At 42.3% G+C, this 5,000-nt stretch overlaps 6 non-coding genes across 6 annotated transcripts; all 6 read right to left on the minus strand.

The window, feature by feature from the left end:
• Positions 1-242: 242 nt before the first annotated feature.
• Positions 243-361, minus strand: LOC139547463 (5S ribosomal RNA). The gene has a single exon (XR_011669533.1). It is a non-coding gene; the product is annotated as a 5S ribosomal RNA (ribosomal RNA).
• A 649-nt stretch (positions 362-1,010) lies between these two features.
• Positions 1,011-1,174, minus strand: LOC139547333 (U1 spliceosomal RNA). The gene has a single exon (XR_011669413.1). It is a non-coding gene; the product is annotated as a U1 spliceosomal RNA (small nuclear RNA).
• Positions 1,175-1,892: 718 nt separating this feature from the next.
• Positions 1,893-2,011, minus strand: LOC139547459 (5S ribosomal RNA). The gene has a single exon (XR_011669529.1). It is a non-coding gene; the product is annotated as a 5S ribosomal RNA (ribosomal RNA).
• Positions 2,012-2,663: 652 nt separating this feature from the next.
• LOC139547331 (U1 spliceosomal RNA) lies at positions 2,664-2,827 on the minus strand. Its single transcript, XR_011669411.1, has one exon. It is a non-coding gene; the product is annotated as a U1 spliceosomal RNA (small nuclear RNA).
• Positions 2,828-3,549: 722 nt separating this feature from the next.
• Positions 3,550-3,668, minus strand: LOC139547301 (5S ribosomal RNA). Its single transcript, XR_011669383.1, has one exon. It is a non-coding gene; the product is annotated as a 5S ribosomal RNA (ribosomal RNA).
• A 664-nt stretch (positions 3,669-4,332) lies between these two features.
• LOC139547321 (U1 spliceosomal RNA) lies at positions 4,333-4,496 on the minus strand. Its single transcript, XR_011669401.1, has one exon. It is a non-coding gene; the product is annotated as a U1 spliceosomal RNA (small nuclear RNA).
• Between the last annotated feature and the right edge of the window lie 504 nt (positions 4,497-5,000).

Here is a 5,000-nt window from a genome sequence, read left to right on the forward strand (position 1 = left end):
TGATCATTTGAACAGGGCGAGGGAGCACAAAGCACACACAAGCTGCATTCAGTAACAATATTCTTATTTGTCTTATAAATAAAAGGCAGTTGCTCCCTGACAACACAAGGAACTTTGATCGTATTAAAAGGGCAGGGGAGACTAGCCCATAGAAGCTGAATTTAGTCAATTCAGCATCAAACGCTTACTACAAGGCAGTGTTGCTGATTAAATAATGCAAGAGCACACCCTAGTGGACAAAATGCTTACAGCACCTGGTATTCCCAGGCAGTCTCCCATCCAAGTACTAACCAGGCCCGACCCTGCTTAGCTTCCGAGATCAGACGAGATCGGGTGTATTCAGGTAGGTAAGGCCGTAAGCGAAGGAACAACTCTTGGTACACCATATAGAGTCAAAGTGAGTCTGATAAACAGACATTGCATTTTCACCAATTAGATAAGCAGCTTGAACTTTGGGTCACTCAAAAAGGGGAAGAAATTACATATACTGTAGCCATCACTTTTTAGCACAGATAGTTGGATGAAATACAAACAAACCTTGCTAACATTTCAAAGCGAGGGCACATATTTCAGCCTTGTGGGAAAAAATGGACAAATACAATGACTTCTGACAAATACATCATTAGCAACAATTTCCCATGCAGCTAGCCTACTAGCCAGAATAAATACACAAAAGCTCTGAATGTTGAAAAAACTATTGCATTGTTCTGTGCTAAGGAGGAGCGCATGTATGGACAATTTCATATTGTAAGCGCATGGGGCGCGTATGACACATCATGACTGGGGGTGGGGTTAGAGCGGCTTCTCAACTATCTCTTGATTGAAGTACCAGCGTGGCATAAATACCATGCTGCATTTCGCAACATGATGTTTCCACAAAATGCCAACAATGTTTTGCTACAAAAAAATGTTTCCACCTTTCAATTGGTCCACAAAATCTCTTTCAAAACTGACTTCAAAGATCTCCATAAGCACAAGTCAACCTCAAGGTTTATCATCAAACAAGACATCAGGGGAGAGCGCGAACGCAGTCCCCCACTACCATAAATTATGCAATCGAGATTTCCACATTTGGGAAATTCGCAGGGGTCAGCACAGCCAGAGTGCAATGGCTGAGCCTCTCCCTGGGTGAACCGCCTTCTTGATCACGGTAGCTCCCTTGCCAGGTAAGTATGATTATACACATCGGTGGAGGGCAAGTCTCTCCAGTGCCAACATTTTCGTCTAACGGTAACCACTTTGTGTTCTGATAATATCACATCACTTCGACCTGCGTGAAATGCCGTTTAGGAATGCACTTGCAGACAGAGTGGTGAAAAAGTTGTTTATTTTGTTTACTAGATTATATCAGTGAACCACTAGATTCCCATCATGCAACACTGTAGAAAAAATCACCAATGACTTTTTAATATCTTAATTAACCTGTCTGATATCACAAATGTATGCGATATGACGAAATACAATCACATTCAGACACACACACACACACACAGACAAATGCATGAAACCAATTGATTTATTATCGATAACATCTCACATTCTCTTGTGCTTTTGATTTACTCCGTAAAAGAAGGGTTGTAATTCCACCATGGAAAACACAGGGCCATCAGACATCAGTCCAGTTCCTCTCCTCACCAGCATTAATTCCTCTGATCATTTGAACAGGGCGAGGGAGCACAAAGCACACACAAGCTGCATTCAGTAACAATATTCTTATTTGTCTTATAAATAAAAGGCAGTTGCTCCCTGACAACACAAGGAACTTTGATCGTATTAAAAGGGCAGGGGAGACTAGCCCATATAAGCTGAATTTAGTCAATTCAGCATCAAACGCTTACTACAAGGCAGTGTTGCTGATTAAATAATGCAAGAGCACACCCTAGTGGACAAAATGCTTACAGCACCTGGTATTCCCAGGCAGTCTCCCATCCAAGTACTAACCAGGCCCGACCCTGCTTAGCTTCCGAGATCAGACGAGATCGGGCGTATTCAGGCTGGTATGGCCGTAAGCGAAGGAACAACTCTTGGTACACCATATAGAGTCAAAGTGAGTCTGATAAACAGACATTGCATTTTCACCAATTAGATAAGCAGCTTGAACTTTGGGTCACTCAAAAAGGGGAAGAAATTACATATACTGTAGCCATCACTTTTTAGCACAGATAGTTGGATGAAATACAAACAAACCTTGCTAACATTTCAAAGCGAGGGCACATATTTCAGCCTTGTGGGAAAAAATGGACAAATACAATGACTTCTGACAAATACATCATTAGCAACAATTTCCCATGCAGCTAGCCTACTAGCCAGAATAAATACACAAAAGCTCTGAATGTTGAAAAACTATTGCATTGTTCTGTGCTAAGGAGGAGCGCATGTATGGACAATTTCATATTGTAAGCGCATGGGGCGCGTATGACACATCATGACTGGGGGTGGGGTTAGAGCGGCTTCTCAACTATCTCTTGATTGAAGTACCAGCGTGGCATAAATACCATGCTGCATTTCGCAACATGATGTTTCCACAAAATGCCAACAATGTTTCGCTACAAACAAATGTTTCCTACCTTTCAATTGGTCCACAAAATCTCTTTCAAAACTGACTTCAAAGATCTCCATAAGCACGGGAAGTCAACCTCAAGGTTTATCATCATACAAGACATCAGGGGAGAGCGCGAACGCAGTCCCCCACTACCATAAATTATGCAATCGAGATTTCCACATTTGGGAAATTCGCAGGGGTCAGCACAGCCGGAGTGCAATGGCTGAGCCTCGCCCTGGGTGAACCGCCTTCTTGATCACGGTAGCTCCCTTGCCAGGTAAGTATGACGTTACACACATCGGTGGAGGGCAAGTGTCTCCAGTGCCAACATTTTCGGCTAACGGTAACCACTTTGTGTTCTGATAATATCACATCACATCGACCTGCGTGAAATGCCGTTTAGGAATGCACTTGCAGACAGAGTGGTGAAAAAGTAGTTTATTTTGTTTACTAGATTATATCAGTGAACCACTAGATTCCCATCATGCAACACTGTAGAAAAAATCACCAATGACTTTTTAATATCTTAATTAACCTGTCTGATATCACAAATGTATGCGATATGACGAAATACAATCACATTCAGACACACACACACACACACACAGACAAATGCATGAAACCAATTGATTTATTATCGATAACATCTCACATTCTCTTGTGCTTTTGATTTACTCCGTAAAAGAAGGGTTGTAATTCCACCATGGAAAACACAGGGCCATCAGACATCAGTCCAGTTCCTCTCCTCACCAGCATTAATTCCTCTGATCATTTGAACAGGGCGAGGGAGCACAAAGCACACACAAGCTGCATTCAGTAACAATATTCTTATTTGTCTTATAAATAAAAGGCAGTTGCTCCCTGACAACACAAGGAACTTTGATCGTATTAAAAGGGCAGGGGAGACTAGCCCATATAAGCTGAATTTAGTCAATTCAGCATCAAACGCTTACTACAAGGCAGTGTTGCTGATGAAATAATGCAAGAGCACACCCTAGTGGACAAAATGCTTACAGCACCTGGTATTCCCAGGCAGTCTCCCATCCAAGTACTAACCAGGCCCGACCCTGCTTAGCTTCCGAGATCAGACGAGATCGGGTGTATTCAGGTAGGTAAGGCCCTAAGCGAAGGAACGTCTCTTGGTACACCATATAAAGTCAAAGTGAGTCTGATAAACAGACATTGCATTTTCACCAATTAGATAAGCAGCTTGAACTTTGGGTCACTCAAAAGGGGAAGAAATTACATATACTGTAGCCATCACTTTTTAGCACAGATAGTTGGATGAAATACAAACACAACCTTGCTAACATTTCAAAGCGAGGGCACATATTTCAGCCTTGTGGGAAAAAATGGACAAATACAATGACTTCTGACAAATACATCATTAGCAACAATTTCCCATGCAGCTAGCCTACTAGCCAGAATAAATACACAAAAGCTCTGAATGTTGAAAACCTATTGCATTGTTCTGTGCTAAGGAGGAGCGCATGTATGGACAATTTCATATTGTAAGCGCATGGGGCGCGTATGACACATCATGACCGGGGGTGGGGTTAGAGCGGCTTCTCAACTATCTCTTGATTGAAGTACCAGCGTGGCATAAATACCATGCTGCATTTCGCAACATGATGTTTCCACAAAATGCCAACAATGTTTCGCTACAAACAAATGTTTCCACCTTTCGATTAGTCCACCTTTCAATTGGTCCACAAAATCTCTTTCACAACTGACTTCAAAGATCTCCATAAGCACAAGTCAACCTCAAGGTTTATCATCAAACAAGACATCAGGGGAGAGCGCGAACGCAGTCCCCCACTACCATAAATTATGCAATCGAGATTTCCACATTTGGGAAATTCGCAGGGGTCAGCACAGCCGGAGTGCAATGGCTGAGCCTCGCCCTGGGTGAACCGCCTTCTTGATCACGGTATCTCCCTTGCCAGGTAAGTATGACGTTACACACATCGGTGGAGGGCAAGTCTCTCCAGTGCCAACATTTTCGGCTAACGGTAACCACTTTGTGTTCTGATAATATCACATCACTTCGACCTGCGTGAAATGCCGTTTAGGAATGCACTTGCAGACAGAGTGGTGAAAAAGTTGTTTATTTTGTTTACTAGATTATATCAGTGAACCACTAGATTCCCATCATGCAACACTGTAGAAAAAATCACCAATGACTTTTTAATATCTTAATTAACCTGTCTGATATCACAAATGTATGCGATATGACGAAATACAATCACATTCAGACACACACACACACACACACACACAGACAAATGCATGAAACCAATTGATTTATTATCGATAACATCTCACATTCTCTTGTGCTTTTGATTTACGTCCGTAAAAGAAGGGTTGTAATTCCACCATGGAAAACACAGGGCCATCAGACATCAGTCCAGTTCCACTCCTCACCAGCATTAATTCCTCTGATCATTTGAACAGGGCG

Source organism: Salvelinus alpinus, chromosome 20 (assembly GCF_045679555.1).
Source record: "Salvelinus alpinus chromosome 20, SLU_Salpinus.1, whole genome shotgun sequence".
Taxonomy (NCBI): domain Eukaryota; kingdom Metazoa; phylum Chordata; class Actinopteri; order Salmoniformes; family Salmonidae; genus Salvelinus; species Salvelinus alpinus.